Source organism: Tamandua tetradactyla, chromosome 16 (assembly GCF_023851605.1).
Source record: "Tamandua tetradactyla isolate mTamTet1 chromosome 16, mTamTet1.pri, whole genome shotgun sequence".
NCBI classification, from domain to species: Eukaryota; Metazoa; Chordata; class Mammalia; order Pilosa; family Myrmecophagidae; genus Tamandua; species Tamandua tetradactyla.
This window is the reverse complement of record NC_135342.1, coordinates 25,901,204-25,924,680: the sequence shown is the minus strand read 5'-3', so window position 1 is coordinate 25,924,680 and position 23,477 is coordinate 25,901,204. Positions and strand designations below refer to the sequence as shown.

At 43.7% G+C, this 23,477-nt stretch overlaps 1 protein-coding gene and 1 long non-coding RNA gene across 15 annotated transcripts in view; one reads left to right on the top strand and one right to left on the bottom strand.

Moving 5' to 3' along the window:
* Window positions 1-23,477, top strand: part of SIPA1L3 (signal induced proliferation associated 1 like 3) — a 308,825-nt gene that overhangs the window by 154,685 nt on the left and 130,663 nt on the right. Inside the window, exon 1 of one of the 14 annotated variants that reach the window (XM_077132029.1) lies at window positions 10,714-11,541. The exons of 12 other annotated variants lie outside the window; for them this stretch is intronic. The gene's annotated coding sequence lies outside the window, so the exon portion shown is untranslated. Of the gene's footprint in view, window positions 1-10,713; window positions 11,542-13,661; window positions 17,312-23,477 lie in introns of those variants that run through there. One more of the 14 variants, XM_077132028.1, reaches the window with a different exon arrangement.
* On the bottom strand, window positions 3,568-17,119 carry LOC143659260 (uncharacterized). The gene is made up of 3 exons (XR_013163487.1): window positions 16,210-17,119; window positions 5,050-5,104; window positions 3,568-3,827 (listed from the first exon to the last, which is right to left on the bottom strand). It is a non-coding gene; the product is annotated as an uncharacterized LOC143659260 (long non-coding RNA).

Genomic DNA, 23,477 nt, shown 5'->3' with positions numbered 1-23,477 from the left:
GGAGCCAGGCACTCAGTAGTAAATCCACATCCTAAGTCAGGTTCTGTATCTTCTATGAGATATGAAGCCTTGGTTATATGATACTGACCAACATATGTCCTCTGTACCTTTGGTATCTGGGTTACACATGTGAAAATTCACCAAACTGTGCACTTAAAGCAGGTACATTCTACTGTATGTATTCATACTTCAGTAATTAAGCACACATACACCATCAAATAATGACAGATAAGATAGCTCACTTCAAGGATTTACTACGTGCCAGGCTCTGTGCTAAGCACTTTACATGTTAATTCATTTTAGCCTCACAACAATTCTGTGAGATAGGTACTTTTGTTCTTATTTTGTAAATGAGGCAACTCAAATTAAACCATTTGTCCAGAGCTGCAGGGCAGGTAATAGGCAGACCAGTGTTTAAACCAAGGCAGGCAGACTCCAGAGTGCAGGTACCTTTGCCTTGCACTCTGCCTCACTTGAGCCTTTCCCTTTCTTCCAACAAGTGATGATGCCCCGTAGCTGGTGTGGTCTCCTGGCTGAGGTTCTTGAGCTGTGTGTCTTTTGTAATCAGACCTTTGGACGGCACAGATCGCAAAGGCCAACCTGTGATTCAGGAACAGAACAGCCACAGGAGAGCCAGGCTAGGCTTTCCTGTCCTGTCTCTTGTTCTCAGGTCCAACCAGCTAAGATTTAACCCCGCATTATGAGGATAAATAAGACATAGGAAAATGACTATGCTTAGCTGTTGTAAAGAATGAGAGAAATGGAATATTCCATGCCTAAGGTGTGCTGCACCTGTGGCAACATGGGTCATGCCATCTGGATAGGCCAGGGGATGTGCATCTTGACACCTGTAAAAGTTCTCCATACATTGGGATTAATTGGCCTTTCCTGTTTATATCTCTGGTGCCACATTTCCCTCTTGCAGAGATTTCCCCTTGTTTAATAATCAAAAAATGGCTGGTTGATTTGTGAGTTTCAGTTAGGATACTTTTAGGTGCAAGCATCTGGTACCATCTGGCCTAACAGTAAAGACATTGGATATGTCCTGGAAATCCTAAAGTGGGTGGGCATAAAATGGGATAAGATCAGTAGATGAACATGACTGCCCTCAAGGACTTGGGTTTTCAGAGTTAGCTTCACTGAAATTTTATTTGCCTCTTGGTCCAAAGATGGCGGCCAGTGCCAATCAGGGCCATTTACTTTCTTGTCCACAGGCATCACGATGCAAAGATAGCAAAGACTCCTCCCCTAACCCTTATGAAGTTTAAATACTTCCCTTTAGTCTGGTCCAGCTTAGGTCATATGACCTGTCCTCAAGCCACTCAGAATCATAAGAGGAATACCATGCCCTGATTGCCTTAGACCAATTGGAGTCTGTCTTGTAGGAGCTGGGAATGGGGTAGTTGAGTCCCTGACACAATTGGGGTTCTTTGAGGAAGAGAGGAAGGAATTTGAGTAGGCAATCAAGTATCTGTTTCAGGGAGGAATCACCTCCAAGCTCAGTCCCCCACCAGGGCTCACTGATTTAACTAATTCTATCAGGCCAAACAGATTGGGTGGCATTGAGAACAAAGTGTGGTTTTCTTTTGCAGAAATTTAGTGACTAGTGTCCAGTTTCTGCCTTCTGCCTCTTTTATCCTCACATTATTCCACAGGAAGTGGGACTTGTTGTCTGTTGGCAGAAACATGTGTCACCTCCCTTGTCACTGAGTAGGTTTTGGGTTTTTTTTTTTTTTCTTCCTTTTCTATTCCTCCTTCCCTTCTCCTGCACTCTGAAGCATTTGTGATATGTCTGTAGCTATGTACATATCCTTGTAAAATATATTTTGAGGTATGGATGAAGAGTCAGCTTACAGAAATGGTTTTAGGCTCCATATCTCATTTCTTCCTGTTTTCACCAAATAGCATGTTCTTGAGATCTAGCCATGTTGCTTCTTATGCCTCCAATGTGTGGTGTCCAACTGCTGAGTGGTCTTACATGGTGTGTGTCCACCACACCTCACATTTCTAATCCCCTGCTGATGGGCACGCAAGATGCTCCACTCCACTGCCAGTGGTGCTTCAGTGAGCCACCCACATACCTATATCCTCTGGACCTGTGGTTTATACCTAGGGGTCATATTGTGGTGGGAGACAGGCATCCCTTCTTTTCCCAGGGATGACCAGGTTACTCTCCAGGATGCTCTGGCCACTCCGCCTAGGGTACAGGAGGGTCCAGCTTCCTCATTTGCTTGCCATCACTTGCTGTTATCCTGCTTCCTAATTTGTACCAATCTGGTGGGTGTAAAGTGGTGTTTTAGGGGGTTTTAATGCTCTGATTACTGGTCTGAGTGCCTCCGCATCCTCCTGTTACCTTGATTCGGGCTGCTGTTTCTGTGAATGGCCCTTCAGTGATGCAGTGGGGCAGGAAGACACAGTCAATGGAGAGCAAAATCTGGAGTCAGGTGACCCAGGTTTGACTCCTGGCCTTCCCAACTTTTAACCTGGCATTATACTTAATCTCTATGGGCTCAGGGTTTCCTTAAGTATTATTATCCATTTCGTAAGATAGTATCCATTTTATGAGATATTTTGAGGATTTAATGAATTACCATATGGAAAGCTCTTAGAACAGTGCCTAGCACATATATGATATGTAAAAATTAGCAATTATCATCACTATAATCATTATTATTGAGTGTTTTAAAACTTCTAAAAGTTAGACTATTTCATCCTCTGTTTTATTCTGGCTCACATTAGAATGTCTGCCTGTGGAGGCATTTCTGGCTTCCTTCTGCTGCCTCCTTGGGCACACCGGACACTAACATAGTGAAGCGTAAGAAGATAAATCTGGTCCGGATAGACTTCTTTCTCCTATATTTGTTTGTGAAAGCAATTATAAAGGTACCATGAAATAAAAATGAAAGCCTCCCTCCTCCTTTCCCTGCCCTTTAGCCTCAATCCCACTTTCCGGAGGCAAAATAACCATTACAAATAATCTCCTGTGTCAACTATGTTGTGATGGGCACGGACTCTCGTGTTAGAAAGCTTAGGTTCAGATCCTGGATCCCACTTAATTTATTTTTTATTTTTTTGCAATCCTATGCCTGAGTTTCCTCAACTAAAATGGAGACAGTTACTGTGTCTACCTCATAGGGTTCTATGAATATAGAATATAAAATGTAACATATATTCCTAGAGTAGTACCCAGCATATGGTAAATGCTGTATTGATGTTTGCAGATATTATTATTATTGTCTTTCTCCACAGCTTGTATTTATCAATATCTCTTGGGTGTTTTCCCCTGTCAATAATTAGATGTGTGCAAATTCTTTTTAGTGACTATTTTGGGTGGTATTGTATGGATGCATCAAGATTTATTTAACCAGTTCATTAATGAGGGGACTATTAGATTGTGTTCCATTTCTTGTCTTATGCTACAGGGCTAGTCTGTCCAGACCTTTGCTTTTTGTGGGTGTTAGAATCACTGGGTTCATGGATATGTACTGTTTAATATATTTACACATTGCCCTCAAGGTTCTACGAGCTTGTACCCTTACTAACAGAATAGGGACTTGTTTTCTCTTATCTGTTCATTTGTTTTGTTTTATTCATGAAAAATTTCAAACATTTATTGAGTCATAAAGAAGAACACATGGAACCCTTTGAACTATTTTGAAGCAGATCTCAAATGTATCTTTTCATTTATGGAGTTGGTTTAAACTCCACACCCACCATGTGCCTATATGTTCTGGAAGACAGGAGGACATTTCCATGGAAGAATCCTTAGTTTGTGTGATACTTCTCACTTTTCGAGGTGCATCTTCTCCCTTGGTTCTCAGGTACCCCTAAGATAGAGGTGCAGTAGAGGATCTGTCAGGAAAGCAGAATCTACTCTAGGTCTTTCTGTCAGAGGATGTTCAAAACTGAGGACAGGGTTGAATGAGTGATGAGTGATAGAGTAATCAAGAAGCCAGACAGGGCAAGGAGGTGTTCTGAACTGAACAAGGCCGTGGTAGGGGGGTTGGGGGTGGGGGTAGGTATTAGCTCCTGGGAAGCATTGGGAGAGTCTGTCTGACACAACAGGAAGAAAAGCATCCCCTGTCTGAGGCACTGTCCACCGCTGAGGGCAAGAGAGCTATGGGGCCCCTCCCCTCCTCTACCTTCCAGGCTTCTGCCCCTGCCCCCATAGCTTCAGAGTAGGTCAGGAAGAGGGCAGGCAGTGGATCAAAATAACAGGAAACTTCACCCCCATTTTATAGATGGGAAAATGGCCTGGTCAGGGGCACATCAGCTAGCAATAAACACCACCCTGACGTTGTGCTTCCTGGTGGCTTGGGAAACCTGAGGCAGCTCTGGTCACTGCTCCCAGGGACAGACCTCCTTGAAATGCCTAGGACTGTTTGATAACAAGTTCCTCCTTTGCTAGAGGAATCCACTCCAAAATCTTCTCCAAGCCCACCTTCAGAGCAGACACTTCCTTTTTTTCTTTGTTGTAACATTGAGTCATGGCCTGAACTAAGTGTCCAGGTGTCCTAGGGACACTCTGTGCCACCAGGCAGAGCAGTTCTGTTTGACTGGAGAGTTCTGTTCACTGGCCTGTTCTGTTGGGGCCCCTGTTTATCCCAGTATCCCAGACCCGGAGAGAACTGGAGGAACTTCATCCTGCCAAGCAAAGTAAACTGGCATGTAGAGGGCAGCTACCCGCTCAGCTGGGCATTGAGCCTGTGGAGGTTGGGAGGTATAGTGTGCACCCTCTGGGAGTTTGTGGCTTAAGTTGGAGGGTGGGGGAACTGGTGCCTGTAGGAGCAGGGTGGTGCCAAATATGCAAACCAAGGAATTCAATAGAGAGTTAATAAAAATATAGGTTAGTTATACAAGAAGAATCACTAGACAAAAGTGTTGGTGCTTGGTAACATTAACTGGGCTCTTCTTGGAAAGCAGGCCTTGCTTCACATATTTTACGCTTTACCTGTATTCATTTATTTAATGCTTGTAAGTGTTCTATAAGGTAGTGCTACTATTAGCCCTGTCTCATAGAGGAGAAAGGTAGAAAGTTAAGTAACTTACCCAAGGTCACACATCTAGGAAGTGGCAGCACCAGGAATCCAGATAGACTCCACATCTAATAATAAAAACAGAAGGAGTGATAATAATAGTAGTAGCAGCTAAAGGGTCATGGTTGTTCACCTTGCCAGATTTTGTTACAGAATCTTTATACACAGTAACTCATTTAATCCTCACAACAGCTTATGGGGGAAGGGGGTACTTTTGATAATTCCACAAAATAACAAAAAAATTGAGACATGGAGATTTTTAAGTGACTAGTCCAAGGTCACGCAAGAGTCAGGATTCAGAGCCATGCAGCCTAAGTTCAGGGTCTATGCTCTTAATTGCTACTGAGTCAAAGATAACATTTGATTGCACAACACTTTGTATTGTTCCTTTTCAAACATCTTATTAGAGGCTCAATAAGGTAGACACACATAATGGTAGCAATCTGACAGGCAAGGAAGCAGAAAGGTTAGAAGAGGGTGATGATGATAACAGCTTCCAGGTGTCCCTTTCATCACACCAGGTCCTCTGCTAAGTGGGCCATTATATGACCATTGAAATTTCATGCCCACCTCTATTAGGTACATACTTACCTACTGGGAAACAGCAGTGAATAGACAAATATTGATCCCAGCCTATAAGGAACTCGCAGTTGAATATCTAGATTAGCAAGGCTGATATTCACCAACTGCCATCTATTCTGATTGCTTGTTGCCTCTGCCATTTTGATTTCTAACTATTTTATATCTCAGTTTTTAATATGAGTAACAGAAAATCCAACTCACAGTGGCTTAACCCATGGGTACATTTGTCTCAGTGTTATTTAGCTAGAAGTCAAGAAGTAAGGCAGTTCCAAGATTGATAACCAACTTCGTGTCAGGCCCCAAGTCCATGTCTGTGAGATTTTCTTGGCCCTTCTTCATAGTTGAAAGATGGTTGCTGCAGTTCCATGTGTCACATCCTCTCACAACTGAGGAACAGGAAACATGGGGCCAGCCAGGGCTGTAGGTACATCTGTTTTATTAGGAAGCTTCTTAGAAGCTTTCTCTGACTTTTAGCAGACTTCTGTATATCTCACTGGCCAGTTTTGGTTTGCATGGCCACTCTTCACTATAGGAAAATGAGTGTCTGGCTTTTTCAATCTTGATATTCAGAAGCATGCAAAAGAGACTGAAATGCTGTAGGAAGCCCAATAAAAATGGCTCAGTTCTTGCCTGCCGTGCCACAGACCTGGGTTCAATTCCCAATACCTGCCCATGCCAAAAAAAAAAGGCTCAGGAAGTGAGTTATGCCTTTCATTCAAGTCTGGCCCTAGACATCTCCCTCATGTTTTGAGAGTTCATACATGGATTCAGGCAGCAAGGCAGGAGAGACTAGAAGTGAGGAGCACAGTCTCTGGAGTCAGATTGCAGAATTAAACCCAGGTTTGCCACTTAACCTTGGGCAAGTTCCTTCATTTGTGCTTTGATTTCCTCACGCATAAAATAGGGGTGATAAGAGGATCTTTCTGACCAGATTGTGGTACAGATCAAAGGAGTTCATGCAAAGTGCCTAGAACATTGCCTGGCCCATAGTAGGCTCCATATTTTGATTCATTTTTCCATTCATCAGGTGTTACTAGCCTAGCACTGCGGTGTGCCAGGCAATCCCAGGGAGAGTAGAGGTGGTGCCTGTCCTCTGGGTACTAGTCTTGTTTTTAGGAGCTAATGTATCTCTGTGAAGCACCCAGTAGGTATGCCAGGTAGACAGCCTTTCCAGACACTGTATCAGGAACTGGCATAGGGCAGAAGATGGGTGGATGTCCAGAGAATGGTCCAGACAAGGAGGGCCATAACGGATGGTACCGCCAAGGAGGTGGGTTGGAAACTGGACCTGAGGATGGGGAAGGATGGATTTGGAGTGCAAAGTGCATAGCAGTTAACAGTAGTCAGACCATGAGGCAAAGACTGGGTGGCAGGGAGGCAGCTCTGACTGCAGAACAGTTGAGTTGGTTGGGAGTCCTGACTTATGTTTGGCCTGTGAATTATAGCTAGAATGTATAGAGAAATCATCTTTGAATATAAGTCAAAATAAACCTTTTTTTGGTCACGAGGGGAGGCCCTTTACACGACAATATCCACAACTTCAGGGATGATAATAATGGAACCACTTATTAGGTGCCTCCTGGACACCATGCCCTGTGCTTTATATTCATTCCTCAATTAACCCACATGGCATCCTGTGAAGTAGATGTTGTTCTCATTTTCTAGAGGCAAAAATGGGTTCAGAGGAATCATGCAGCCTTCCCCTGCAGTTATTGTTCATTCAGCTGCTGTGTATTTTTGCGTCCAACTGCCATGAATCCAGCACTGTTCCAAGGGACAGGGAGTCAACAAGGAAGAGTCCACATCCTGTGGAGCTCGTACCTCTAGTGGGAGAGACGAACAAGTAAACTACTAAATGGAGAAGTGAATTGACACCAAGGTTTCTCCAAAGCCAGTATTTGTGATGGGGTTCGAGGAGCTACTGTGAAGTGATTAGGAGTATAAGCTCACATTCCAGCTTGATCTCTTCTTGGATCTGTGTGACCTTGGGCTGGTGACCTCCCCCCTGAGCGTCAGTTTCCTGATCTGTAACATGAGGATGGAGTAGGGCCTCTCTCAGTCAAGATTGCACTCTACTTCATGTAACAGAAAACCAGCATACAGTGGCTTAAATGAAGCAGCTGTTTATCTTTTGCATATAGGAAGGAGATGGAATGTAGGCAGATTGGACAGGGACTGTTGCTTGAAGGAATGGGCTGTCTGGCTCCTGGTACTGCCTTTCCCAGCATGTGACTTTTCAGCCTCATGATCACAAAATGGTTGCTACACCTCTGGATATGGCATCCATGTTGTAGGAAGAAGGGGAAGGTTGGAAGGGGTGTGCCAGCTAAGACTACCCATTTTTATTTGGAAAACAGTGACTTTGCCAGAAGGCTCTTTCCTTCCCCCCACCCAACAGATTTCCACTTATCTGTCATTGTCCAGAATGGGGCACATAGCCATAGTTGCAAGGGAACATGGAAAAGTAAGCTTTTGGATGGTGCCCCAAACAAATGTGGGCTTCTTTCAAGGAAGAAGAGAGTGGATTTGGATTGGACAACTGGCAGTAGAGTCTGTGCAGCCATAAGCGTAAAGCATTCAGCATAGTGCCCAGTGCTTAAGCAGCCCTTAGTGGAAGGTAGCAGTATTCTCAAACCCGGGGCCCAGCTTCTGGTTCTTGTGAAGAGACTCCACCACTTCATGCCTCAGTTTGCTCATTTGCACGTTGGAAATATGCTGCTCCCTGCCTTAGGGTCTTCTGAGGTGTGCTTGGGAGAGTCAGTGAAAACCTGGATGGGAAGAACTTTAAAACACATTGTATTTTTCATAGGATTGCTAGGGCTGGCTTTTGTTTGGAAAATTGTCAGATTTTCTACTGACAGCCACCTGTTTGAGCCCGGACTTACTGCCCCAAAATGACTCATTTATTCATCTGGTCTGAACAATGTCAGGGCAAAGAGCGTTAGTAATGACCCATGTCTCTGTAGCTAGCATCTGGCACAGCACCTGGTACCCACCAGATATTCAGTTTAGGATTGAATGCCTTGGAGTGCCTCTTGATGTGAGGAAATGGCCAAATCTTCTCCAATCTGTCCCCTTCTTTGCATCAGGTCTGTCCCTATTCTGAGCCAGGCTTTTCTCGCCCCTCACATGGATAGCTGCCCCAGCCTCCCAAGGAGGCCACTGCCCTCCTAAACCTGCAAAGGAAATACATTCCCCAGATTCTTAAACACTCTGACATCTTTGCTGTTCATCCAGCCCCTCACCCACCACCACTCCTTTCCTTGGCCAGCTTTGCCTCCTTGGGACTTAGGTTAAACACCACCTCTACCGAGAAGCCTTTTTTGACCATTCACTCTAAAACACCCTATTCCTTTCCTTTCTCAAGTTATCCTTACCTTATCTCAGTTTATACTGATAGGTATACTTGGTAAGTGCATTTAATTGGTATCTGTCTCCCCCTCTAGTCACAAAGGCCTTCAAGGGGTTCTGCCTTGTTCCCTGCTTTATCACATATCTCAAGAAATATTCATCTTCTGAGTGGAAATAAGTGAATGAAAACGTTTTGGTTCTTTTTTTCTGCTTTTAAAACACATTAATTGAAGTTAATTTGAAAAAGTATAGTAGAACGTAGTGAACAAATTTCAAAAACCACTGATAGACCCAGCACCAAAAGATAACTACTATTAACATTTTAAAGTATTTCTTTCCAGCCTTTTTTCTGATTACATCCACATATACATGTAAAGTTTTAATGAGGACATGCAATGATTTAACTATGCTCCAGTTGTTGGTTACATGGTTGGTTCTTTTTTTATAGCCATGAATTTTTTTCTTTATCTTTCATTATTTCTTTGGGATCAATTCCCGAAAAGTAGCATTATTATTAGTTCAGAGGGTTAAGAACGTTTTTAAAAGCTATTGCCAGATTGCCTCTAGAAAGGTTCCACAAACGGTAAACATTAAAAAAAAAAAATCCGTTGCCCTGGAAGAGACTGACTGAGAGTTCTGTGCCCACCACCTTGATCTCCTGGTGGCCTGGGCTAGTGTGTGCTCCCAGGAAGCCATTTCCCTGTCTCTAGAGGTCCTGGATGCCCCCTTCCATCCTGCCATCCTCTGCCTTCTGCCCTGGGTACCTACCCTGTATACAGTTGGGCAGGATGTTTGATTACAACATCCTGCGCAGACATAGCAGCAGGCCTTGCCATCTGCCAGCCAGGTCAGCAGGTTTGAGAGGAGGGTCAAGACTGGGGCCCTTCTAGAGTCCACTGTGGCATCACTGAACAGGCAGGGGCTGGATGGGTACCTGTTCCTGACATCGGCCCCACAACTTCTATGCCCTCCTGTCTCTCCCATCCCAGAAAGAAAGACAGGATTTCTGTTATGGAGAAAGGTCCCTTCCCCTCTGTCTCTGGCTCTCACATGGTGAGCCCTACTAAACTGCCTCTGTCATGCAGCCCTGCTCTCCCCACCTCCCCATGGCCTGGAGGAACTGCATGTCCCCACACCCTCCCAGGATGTTTGTTTCCTCACTAGTGAAGTGGCCCAGCAGGTTCCGGGAGCTGGATACCTTTTAAAAGAGAGAAAGTGAATTTAGAGCCAGAGGAGTGAATGTGACTGGGGTGGTTCTCTGTGTGTTTGTGTGTGTGTGCACATGAGAGAGGGAGAGAGATTGAGCAGGAGAGTAAGCATGAGTGCATGCAAGAAACTAATCCTCAAATCTTCAAAGAACTAAGACTTTCATGGGTTTTTTTTCTTAAGTTACATATGTAATTCAAGAGGATGATCTCATTGTTTAAGAAGAATCCGTACAATACAAGACTTTTTAAAACTTTATTACAGTGAAACAACACATACTCAGAGAAATACATAAAATGTAAATATACAGTTTAGCAGACAATTATAGAGCAAGCCTCAAGTCACCTGAAACCCCAGAGCACGAAAAAGTACAATGCCTAGCCTAACCTTCCCCCCTGCCACACACACACACACACACCATAACCCTTTCCCGCCCCCACTGGCCATTATTCTCTGGGCTTTGATGGTTACCACTTCTTTGATTTTCCAATAATTTCATCATGCTTGTGAGCATCTCTAAATGACATGGTTCATTTTTACCTCTTTTTGAACTTTATGGAAATGGAATCATAAACTGTATATGTTCTGTTTTGTTTTTTTTCACTCAACATCACTTATGAGAGATGCATCCTGATTTTAATGTCAGCTATTTCTGGCACTAAAGCTCACTGTCACTTGGTATACTGTCAGGCTTTACAAATGTTTATATTTCTGCATTTTGTTTAATGTATATGAGGAAAAAAATTCAACATCAATATATATGGCTCTAATAAGTGAGTTGATTGATTTAAACAGGACCATCTTAAGTAAATAATAGTACAGCCAATCTGTAGTTTGGCCAACATGGAAATTAGTGAATCTAGGATGTTTGGAAGCTTTAGTGTTGAGGTAGAAGAGGCAAGCACACACATGCACTCGCACTCCCCTCCCTGGGGTAACCCTGCCAGCAGCTGGAGGTCAGTCTTCCAGATCTTTGCTCTGCATTGACTTACAGGGATATAAATAGATAGAAAATTGTAGCTTTGGGATTTTTTTTGAATGTGAAAGAGTATACCATTTTTCTGAATTCCTTCTTTTGGGGGATTCGGAATTTGTTCTCTGATTAAAGCAGTGAATTAATTCCCTTGTAGCATTTTGCTTTAGAATAGGGATGAGCCTGGACCAGGCAGTCATGTATCCTGCCTAGAATATGGGGAAAGTAGGAACCTGAACAGTGCCACCCATGTTAGTGACTCTGCCTGTCAATTTTGTCTGTTTGTTTTTTAAATAATCTTGACCAGTTCTTTAGCTTCTCTCCCTCCCTCAGGTGTTTGGGCTGCGAATCTGAGAGGAGGTTAACACAGGGACCAGACAGTGATCTTCAGTGGTGAGCTAACATGGGATTGTGACTCAGAGGCCCAAAATGTGCAGGGCTGTGGCCATCTGTGTGTGCACATATGAAAGAGACAGAGAGAGAGAGACGGGGGGTCGGGGGGTCGGGGATGCAAAGAACGTGGGATAGAAATGCAGGAAGACCGGAATAGAGATGTAGAAAGACAAGGCAGGGACACATTTGGAACCAGTTTGCCGGCTAATGGGCTTGCTAGCTGAATAGTTGCTTGGTTGATTGTGTAGTTAGTTAGTTTTCTGATTGGTTGGTAATCTGGTAGAGTGGTTATCTGGTCGGGTGGCTAGTTGGTTATCTGCTGGCTGGCTGCCTGGGTCAGGGATTCCAAAAATACCTATGGAGTACTCACATTGATCTAGGCACTGTTTTGATTCTCGCGATAGAATAATTAACAGTGTTCCTGAAGGCATTTGGGGGTCTGACCACCACTCCCCACCAGCCCCCACCCCCATGAGTGCTCTGTGAGTACAGTGGCTGTTATTTTTATTGATCGTTTTTCATCTTGAATAAGGATTTATTAGGTGCTTATTATTAGCCACTTACTGTGGGAAGTGCCTTACATAGATCTGATTGGATCCTCCAGTAGTCCCGTCCTGCAAAGGAGCACTTTATCATCTCTGGAACAGGTTTGGAGCTAGGATTTGATCCCAGGCAATCTGACTCCAGAGCACGAGCCTAATTTCTTCCTTTAAATCACCAAGAATGGAGGGAATGCCTACTATATTCACATCTCTATCCCTCCTTTTTAGAAATGACACTGGTTATGATGGCATGGATTCAACCCACCCGGGTTTGAGTCTCACCTCTGCCTTTTACCTCACAGGGTAATCTTGAATAGACAATCTGCCACTCTGAGCCTCAGTATTCCCTTCTGTAAAATGGGAAGAACAGTAAGACTCTCCTCCTGGGGAATGCTGTGTAGGTTCAGAAGTTCCAAATCTGAGGCCATTGCTCATTTAGAGGGCATTGCCATTGTTATTTATTCTTCGGAAACTGGACTCTTAGAGCAGGTCTTAAACCCAGGCTCCTGGCTCCACTTCTGAAGACTGGTACTCTAAAATAGGGAGAGGCTCCCTGAGTGGTCCCAGGGCAGACCCTGGAGTCAGCCAGACTTGGGTTCATATCCCAGCTCCTCCTCTATGAAACTAGATTTCCCCATTTTTTAAATGGAGGTTCCAATAGCACCTACGCCTGAGGGTAATTAGAAGACTTAAGTTCAGTGTTTATCTATAAAATGCTCTATATAGGGATCTTGGCAGCCCTCATGGGGTGGGGGGGTGGGAGGACAGTTAAGATGATGGATAATGACTGCTGGCAGCTGGGTTGCCACCCAGGATAACAAGGCTCAGCTGTACATGTGTCCACTGCACCTCCCTCCCACTGCAGGGAGCTTTCCCAGCCATGGCTTTCAAGGCCAGCTCCATTACTGCCCCTACCCCCACCTTAAAGCCATCCTCAGGTGAGGACTAGCAGAGCCAGTGACACTCCTGGCCTGGCCCCAACAAGGGTAGGATTGAAAGAATGGGGCTTTCACAGATGTTGTTTACAAGTATTCCCTGGCTCTATTTAATCAAGATTGTCAAATATTGATTTAATCTCCAGGCCCAGCAGATGTGATCTTAGCAGGTTTTAGTGACAATTAGCTGGGATTAGTTTTCAAGTCAGACTCCATGTGGATAAGACATCCTCTCCTAAAGAAGGCTTGGCCTGGCCATAGGAGTGAGCCACATGGTGGGGCATGTTCTAAGTATTTAACCATCAGGCTGTCCTGGGCAGTAACCATGAGAGCAGACCTGGAGACTTGTATGGAACCCAGAGAGCTGCCAGAAAGTTTCTATATGGAAACGCAGTGCATGTGACTTAACATCAGGCCTGGGCCTGGCCAGAACTGGTGAGGTCCCTTAAGGGAAGTGCAGCTGCCAGAGCAGTGGTTGTACCCCTGATTAATTAAGTCTCCCCAGAAAGGGCTGTCTGACAACAGAGGCCCCTCATCCACCCTTTCAGGCCCCTAGCCCAGCTATGTCACATCATCCCCACTATACAAGAGTGGCTGCAGCTCCTGGGTGGGCCAAATGTCTGCTCCCACACCCTAGGAAGCATCCTTTTCCAATTTTGCATTTCAAAAGCCTCACTTGAAGTTAGTGGGACTGTACCCAGAGTTGGAACAAGATGCTGAATCCACATGTGCTTTAGAGGTGGTTGTGACACCCTGCCAACCTGCCCCCCCCCCACCCCATGTGGCTCCCACACAGACTTGGAGACATCTCCTCTTGGCCCTTGCCCTGAGGCTGCCAGGAAGAAGAGGCTTGCTCTTCCCATTTTTCCAGGTGAGCCACCCCATGCTCCCTGGCTCCTGAGCCTGGAAGAACAAGGGTTCATTTCAAGGCCACATTACTTCCATTTGTTTGTTTGAGTTTTTATTATTAATACAGAAGTAAAAATGATAATAGTAAATACTTATCAGTTACTGTGTGCCAGGGATAATTCTAAGTCTCTACATTTATTAATTCATAGCATTCTTAAGAGTTAAGCTCCATTATTATCTCCATTTTACAGCTAAGAAAACTGAGGCATAGAGAAGCTAAGTTACCTACCCAAAACCATGCAGCTAGTTCAGTAGCAGGGCTAGGAATCAAACCTGGATAGCTTCTAACCACTGTGCTACATATAGCTGCTGCATCAAGAAAGCGCTCCAAGATCTGACAATTAGTGAGAAAAGCAACCATGAAGATATTAACCCAGTTATTTTTTTAACTTCATCTCTATATGTAAAAATTTAATCATAAAAACATTTAACTTATGTAAATTCAACTATGCTGGTAGCAAATTAAAAAGAAAGAATGAAATATTGCAGTATTTCAATGTATGTATGTATGTATGTATGTATGTTTTTAAGCATTAAGGGTGAGTATAACCTCTGGCTTACCAGGAAGCACATGTGATAGGTATGCATCTTCCTTCCCTCAGTGAGGAAGGAAGACCCCTCAGTGAGCCTAGGGCCCACCAGCCTGCCAGGGTACAGGCAGCTAACTCTGCCCATATATAAGAAGGAGCATTTCCTTGGAGATTCACAGAAAAGGGTCTGAAAGAAAATATGCAAAACCTGTGTTTTAGTTTGCTAATGCTGCTGGAATGCAATATACCAGAAATGAGTTGGCTTTCATAAAGGGGGTTCATTAAGTTACATGTTTACAACTCCAAGACCATAAAAATGTCTAAACCAAGGCATCCAGAAAATGGTCAGTGGCATCCGGAAGGGAATGTCAGCTGGGAAGTCATGTGGCTGGCATCTGCTGGTCCTTTGGTATCTGGTTTCACACAGCTTCCGTGGGTCATTTTCTTTCTGCATCTCCAAATGTTTCTGTCTATGTTGGCTCTGAGCTTTTTCCAAAATGGTTCCCTCTTAAAGGACTCCAGTAAGCAGAGTAAGACCTACCTTGAATGGATAGAGACACATCTCCATGAAAACCACTTATTCATGAGATCCCACCCACAATTGGGTGTGTCACATCTCCATGGAAACAACCTAATCAAAAAATCCCACCTTAAACAACAGGTCTGTCCCTACAAGATTGGTTTAGGAAAAAAATGTGGCTTTTCTGGGGTGCATAAAAGGGCTTACCTCCAGGGACCAGACTCAAGGACAAGCATACCAGGGTACCCAAGAGAACCTTGAACTGCAGACTTATAAAAACTCAAACAATACAGACAGAGAGAATAAAAAGTATAAGATTATTTCCCTTTTCCTCCATCCCTAGTTTCACACCCTAGAACTAATCATTGTTACGACTGTTACCAGTGTGGGAGGTATATCCCTAGGTCTTTTCCTATACATACACAGACGTGTATGTACATATGCACACACACACTAATGAGGTCTCTTTTTGTTTTGTTTTTTTTAAACAAAATAGGGTCTTTCTCTTTAGAGTATTCTGCAGCTTACTTCTTTAGTAGCAGCATGGATATAAACTATGAAGCTGGATTGCTTGGATTCAAATCCCAGCCCCACCGCTTTCTAGCTGGGTGACCATGGGCAAGTTTCTCAACTTCTCTAGACTCAATTGCTTTAACTTTCAAGTGAGGATGGTATTTAGTCCCTACTTCATAAAGACTGTTGTGAGGATTAAATGGGCTAATGCACATAAAAGTGCCATGCCTGACACACGCTGAACCCTCAGCAAATATTAGCTCTGACTGTGCCCTTGAGGCTGCGTGGGTTCCTTGCATGCCTTACACATAGCTCTCCCTTGCCCTTTAGTACAGCTACATTGTGTTCCCTGTAACAGCTCCCCCCACCCCCCAAATTTCACTTAACCCCAACCTCTGCCGAAAGGCATTTGGGCTAATTCCACATACCTTCCTATTACAGCAGGGTGGCAATGCAAATGTCCCTGTAGCCAAACTACTTCACATACCTTTTGATGGGCACTGGAATAAATATTTGTGGGACACATTCTTAAAAGCAGAATTACTGACTTAAAACAGTGTGCACATCTAAAACTTCAATCCATATAATACCAAGTCACTTTCCTATTCCCCCAAGGGGTGAAAACTGTACCTTTGGACACCCTTAAAAGCTGGACATGCCACTCAGAAACTCTGGCCCATGTAGAAGTCTCTTTGAATGTAGTGACTAAAATGTCTGACCTTGCTCAGTGGTGACTATCTTCTAGATCCAGGTAGGGAGTGTAGGATCCTTGTGGATGTCTGGGAAGATTGAAATTAGAAACACTGATCCTCTGGGTTCTTCGGCATCGAATATCAAAGTGCAAGTTTTCTCACGGCCACAGCCCTGCTCATTGTCCTGTGGGTGGATGGAGCAGAGTCTTTGCCACAGAACTTCCTAATGAAATTTTTGAGATTTCCATCCATCTGGTTTCCTAGGGGTGTTCTTTAGCGGTCCCAATTATGCTCAAACTTCCAGTAAGGTGGAGAAAGACATAGGGGAAAAAAAACAGATTCCTAACCTGAAATCTGCTGAGCTGGTACTGACTTTCTAGAATTTTGTCCTTAGGAGTTGATTTTGAAGATATTTGCATCATTCTTGTGTTCACACACCACGCTCATTTGTTGAATTGCCTCGTCTTTTCCATAGAGCATAATAGTGAAGGTGTGGTAGCCAGAGTGCTGAGGTCTGCTCCCAGCCCATGTGACTTTACCCTCTCACCTCTGCCTTATCTGTAAAATGAGAATGTCCAGAGTCCCTACTTTATAGGGTTATTGTAACACCCAAATTAATTCACATCACGTATGCAGCACAGTGTTCAGCCCAGGGTGAGAACTCAGAAGTGTTGTTCCCATCATCACCATTCTTACTTCTGCCATCTCCCCCACTCACACTGCAGGAACAAATGTATTAGACCCAGTCCATTTTGAACATGATGCTGTTCAAAGTCTTGAGAGGAAAAAATATACTCAGAGGCTTAAAAATCCAGTAGGGTAAATCCTGAAGCTGAGGGTATGTAAAAACCCAAGGAAGGGACAGGAAGGAGGGAAAAAGGGAGGATTCTGCCTGGATCAGCAGGGGGCTGGTGGGAAGAAGACAGGGAGGGGTGGAGAGGCACCCCTTAGTGTGCAGAGGTCACCGGTGCTCTTCATTCCAATAATTGTCACCTCATGTGACCTCATATAAGGGACCCCACCACCACCACTATTTCCTGGCCCTCTGTCACACCTGCTCTCTCACCTCTCTGCCTGAGACTCCTAGCTGATGTGTGGCTGCCTGTCACCAACCCGGATTTGCCATCAGGTCCTCTTCTCTCGTCTGTCTTAGCTTCCTTTCTATGTCTTCAGACCTGGCTGCACGTTAAAATCAGCTGCAGAGCTTTTTTTTTTCATCAGTAAATGGCAAATTTATTATTCCAGTTTCTCAGGTCAAAACTCATGCTGTCCATTACTGTGAGAATAATTTACAGTGCTGAATGGTGTATGAGTGTGGTGGAAGTGGGAAGTTCAGAGTCATGTATGTCACCAGAAGGAAAGTTGGAGGTTAAAACATGGGACTGTATAATACAGTGAATCTTGTGTTGGGCAATGTCTGTGTTCAACTGTGCAAATACAAAAATGATTTTTCATGAACTAGAGCAGATGTACGATCTTTATAAAGTGTTAGTAATAGAGAGGTGTTGGGGAAAATGTGCCTATTGCAAATTATGGACTATAGTTAACAGTAATATTTTAATACTCTTTCATCAACAGTAACAAATGTACCACTCCAACACTATGGGTCAATAATATGGGGGGACAAAGAATATGGAGGATTGGGGTTTTATGTTTTATTTTTATTTATTTTCTGCAATAATGAAAATATTTTAAATTTTATCATGGAATTGTATGCACAAGCTACAGAGGTTTTAAAGGACACTTGGGCCTGGGCCTCACCCCAGACCAACTGATTCAGAATCTTTGGGAATGGGGTATGAATGTCTGTATTTTTAAAAAGCTCCCCAGGTGATTTCTAATGTGCAGTATGGGGAGAGAACCACTGTCTTGGACAACCTTGTAAAGCCTGTAAGAGCAGATTCCTCTTTGCCCACTGGCAAATCCCTGCTTTCCTGCTAGGCATGTCAGCCTGGCTCATCATCACACCTGGTGCCAGGGGCCTGGAGGCTGCTAAGTCTCCCATGGCAGGTGCGCTTTCTTCATGCAGTGCCCATCAGACAGTACCCCCTCCCATCTAGAGTAGTCCCTGACCCAGTAGTGTTTTATTCCACCCTTCAAAGTTACCTTGTTTCTTTGTTTAGTTATTTCCATCTTTCCTCTTCTGGAAGTAAGTTCCTGATAGTGGGTGTGGACTGTCCTCGGAGTAGATCTTCAGCTCCTAGAACAGTGAGACATTGTTGGTACTTATGAAGTTTATTGAGTAAATGAAAGAATTTAATGTGTTTAGTGTTTGTGGAATGACTGAATGAGTTGTAAATGCTTGATAGAAGTTGAATAAATGAATAAGGTTTTAGTGCTTGGTTAATGTTTTAAATGAGTGAATTTTTTTGACTGAATGATGTTCTGGGAAAGATTCTCTTTCCTGATTAGAATCAGATGGATGAAAAGAGCCCTCTTAAGCCATCCATCTCTTTCCCCGTTGCCCATGGTTCAGTGAGGAGCATGGCTATTGCTGCCTTCTTGTGACCACTAGGCAACAAGCCAAAAGGTGTAAGTCAGCAGCACACTGAGGGACTGGTGGAAAGGAAAGAGAGGAAAGGCCTGACATCCCTGTTTAGCTGCCACACTGCACCTGGATCTGCTCTAACTAGCCTCCTTTTTATGTGAGATAATTAAATGTCTTCATTACCCAAGCAGCCATTGGATGGTGGTATTCTGTTACTTGTAAACAAATGCATCCCAATTGGCTCTCTATCACTGCAGCTTGCTTTCCGTTACGCTGCTGTCTCTGAGGCTACCCTATTTTTCCCATCCACGTTCCCCAGCTGCCCTCCTTGCAGCAGCACCATGTATTAGTCAAGGACCTCTCCTGCCAGCAACAGAAGCCAAACTTGGCTATCTTGAGCAGAAACAGAATTTACTGGGGGTTCACAGGATCAGCATGAGCCCAGAGGAGCAATCTTAGAAGACAGGCCTGAACCAAGAAAGCTCTTGAGGGAGGAAACCAGAGGTCCCCAGTGAAAGGCACTACGAGGAAAAACCAGGGCCACCTGTGGCTGCATGCTCTTCTGACCCTTGCGCAGAGTCTGAGAAGAACGCTCTGCCAGCTGAGTCTAAGTTACTGTACCCACCTCAGGCTGGACTTCTGTAATTAGGAAGGCAGGGAGTAGGTCTTTTACAAAGAAACACCAAAGAATGGTATAATAACAGTGGCTGTGAGGTAGGTGGTATTCTTCTCATTTTTCAGAGTGAAAATGAGTCACAATTTCAGTAACTAGTCCATGGAATGCTAGGATTTGAACCTAGGCAATCTGGTTCTGCCTATGTGCCATACTACTCTCATGATAGGGGGTTCCCCATTGGGAACAGGGGACAGGAGTGGGAAAGCAGACAGCTGGAAAAGGGACAGGGCACACCAGCCTGAGGCCCAGAGAGGCTGTTGGTGCTGCTCAGGCTTTGAACGTCCCACAGCAGCTGCACTCGGAGGAGGGATCTGTGCAGAGACCCTAGCTGTAAGAACAGCTGTGTGTTTCCACAGAAGAAAGCAAAACAGATTGGGAATTTCTGACTGAGCTGGAAACAAATGTCATCAGCAAAGCCCATCTGTCAGAGGTGCTCGCATAAGGAAGTGAGGGTGCATCTGAACCACCTGATTTCCTAGCCATCCCAATTGCAGCCTCAGGGACTAATCCTTATTCCTCATTCACTCCAGGCTGACCCAAGAGTGGGGCCTTACTACAGGGTGGGCTGCCGAGCAGTGGGCAGTCCCCTTAGCCAGGCCATTAGCCCACCTCAGCCTAAAATACGGCACCCAGTGGAGTGCGGGCCTGGGCTCATGCCTTCATCTCTGGCAAAGCCGTGCAGCCTGACCCTTCTCCAGAGTAACAAACCAACGTCCCCTTGCCCAAATCTAGCACATAGACTGATTCTATTGACTCTTATTGTGGTTTTTACTGGTGGTATTCTAAGAGGGACTTATTTGTTAACTAAAAATGTATGCAGATCATTCAAAAACTAACCAATGGAGATACTGCAGTAGCTTCATTCTCTTGGAAGGAGTGGGGAAGGGGTCTAGTAATAAATAAGAGAAATAAGTAAGTATATTCATAAGTGCTAAAGAGGAAAATAAAGCAGGGAAGGGGCTGGTGCCTGGGAGTCGTGGTGGGGGCAGGGGAGATTCCCAGTTACAGTCCTCAAAGACAACCACTGTTATAGTTTCCTGAAAATGCTAGAGATTTGCTCTACATGGTAGTTTGTGGTTTTTATTTTTTTAGTTGCATACAAATCTGAGTTTCTGGTTCCTCTTGAAAACTTAGATGATCTTGAGCCCACAAACCTACAAGGCTCAGTTGGCCGAAGCTGAGGCACATCTGCCTCTCTAGAAGATACCCCCCTGCTCTCAAGTTAACCGCAGGTTCCACGTGGCCTCTTTCCTCTGGCCCTTACCCAGCCATCCCTGTGAGCCTTCTGATTTCCCTGTTTCCTTCCCCTTCTCTGCCCATATCCTGTACTGCCTCCCTGTAGCAGCTTCAGGAATGCCCCTGTGCTCGTGGGAGACCAAGAGGAGGCTGCATTCTCTCCCCACCTTCTGGTTCCCACTTTCTCAGAGGCTATAGCCTCTCCTCACTGTTTTGCTCTGTGAATCTGCTTTATGCTTCCCTATCAGTCTCTCCCTACCAGATCACTCTACTTCTGAGCATGAGTTATAAAATGCTCCCTACACACACACCCCATACAAAAAAGAGGCCTTCTCCTTCCTCACACTGAAAGCACCAGTGGACACTGACCAGAATGGCCATGTCCGGCTCCACATTCCAAGGGGAGAAAAAGTTCTTCAGCAGCTTGAGTCAAGTGCTCATCCCACCCCAGCACCCTGCTTCCCTAAACAAAAGAGGTTCTGTTACAGGAAGAAAAAGACATGGCTGTTGGGGCAACCGACAGGTTCTACCATGATGGTGACCTCCTTTTCCCTTCCTCTCCAGCAGGAGGTTTCATCTTCCAGAAGTTCAAGGTAGAGATGAAGGGAGGTAATCTAGCAGGGTGTTCTGCACTGCCGAGTGGGCGGTGTGCTCCCTTCCCCAGAGGTCTCCAATTAAGGAGACCTTGTGTGGCAACCAGACAGATGCCATCCATTCCCTCACACAAGTACTGAGTGAGTGTCCTAGACACTGTTTTAGGCACTAGCGATACATCAATGAACAACACACACATCCCTTGAATTGACATTTTAATGGTGGAAACAGCCATTAAACAGATAATGATTGAAAGAATTATCAGTCAGCTAGTGATAACTGCTAAGAAAGGAAGGAAAGAGAGAAAAAAGGTTTCAAGGAGAAAGGGCACTTCCCTGTCTACACAGGTGATTTGAGAAGAAACCATTAAAGAGTTGACATCATGAGAAAGAACCAACCTGATAGAGAACCAAGAAAATATATCTACATATTCTGGATTGGATTTGGTATGTCAGAAGAACAGGAAGAAGGCCAATGTGATCAGAGATTTTGGTTGGAGAAGGAGATGAGATGTCAGAGAGCCAGAGGCCAGATCCTATGGGGCCATGTGGGCCAAGGAGGAACTTGGCCTTATTCTCAATCAGTAAAGAAGAAGTCATTGGGGAGGTATCAGCTGAGGAAGCCAGGCTCTGATGTACCAGCTGATAATATCTATTAATAATACAGATTTCTAGAGTTACCACTCTGTGGCTTCCCTTTCCCAAATCCACCAGTGGCTCACGTCCATCATTTTCACTTCCTTTCTGGTGGCATGGATGGTAGGGCAGACTGCAGTGCAGATGGGCAAGATCCAGCCTCTATGTGCAACCACTAGTTGACAGGAAGTACAGGGGGCAGAGAAACGTGTTAAATGGCACCACAGAGACATGTTATCCAGATCCAGAAAGTGGGAAACTATACAGGGCAAGTGACCCTGTTCTTTCACTGAGTTAATGGCACCAAAATAAAGGGAGGGGAAAAAATAAAATAAAGGGAGGGTGCTGTTATAGAGTAGAAGAGACTGAAGAAATATGTCTACCAAAGCCGAGTGTGGATCTTGTTTGGAACCTGACTTGAACAAACCAACTCTAAATCTACACTTTTGAGAACCAAATACAGGAGATTGGCATTTCTGTTCAAATTCATTTACGCTTCTTTTTAATTAAATTGTCATGATTTCCTTTTTTAGAAGACTTCATTGGAGAGAAGTTATATTTATTACTTTCTATCATCATTGGTTTAATATGTCCTAAATAGATAATTTTAAAAGCCTTATTGAATCCCTGCTACTTTTATTTCAGAAAGCATCATTTATAAGATAATATTTAAGAAGCAATTATTATAAATTATTTTGATGAATTATGATACTATCTACATTTAAAATAAGAGTCCTTTTGAATATTTAAAAAAAAAGCTACAGCTTTGAGACAGTGGGGGAAATTTTAATGCAGATGAAGTATTGAATGGTATTAAAGGATTCTTGTTAACTTTAATGAGTATTATTATGCTATTTATATAATCGTAGTTATTTTTCAGAACTTTTCTGTTATTCCAGCTATTTATGAAAGAAATTACTTAATAGCTAGGATTTACTTTTTTTTTAAAGGTTTTACCTTAAGATTTATTGTACACTCTGTAGGCAACTGCTATAAGCCATCAAAAAGCAAAGCTTAGTAACACAATTATACCTTCGATGAATATGCCAATTATATAAAAACAATTTTGTGTTAGCACTTAAGAAAGAATAGTAATTTAAGAGTAAGAACACCAGAGGCTTTGAAATGGACATTTCTGTGTAAGCAAAGGTTCAGAAGCATGAAAACACTGTCAGCCTTAAAATCTCTGACAACCCCAGCTTCCTTAGTCACTATGCTCAGGCATCTTCTTCCCTCTGCCCCTTTATTTCACATTTTTTTCTATTTTATACTTGCAACTCTTTTACTTCCTTGCCCCCAACTTATCCCTCTTTCCACCCAGTAGAGAATATAAACTTTTCTCAGAAAGTATTTTAGCAAAGCTATTTCTGAAGTGTGAAAAGTCCATTTGATCTAATAATTCTGTTCACAGGAATTTATACTAAGGAAATGGTGATGCTTTCAAAAATGTGTTACTTAGGTGTTAATAGCAGAAAATTTAAAACAATCTCAACAACAGGGAATTGTTGGATAAATTAAATACATGAATGAAATCATTATAATTTGCTTGTGAAGGATATTTAATAACAAAATAGATAACATAAGTTTATACAACATATAACTTGATGCTGTAACTGAAGTAAAACATCCTGTTCACTGGATAAAAGTACCTGCTTTATAAGTGTAT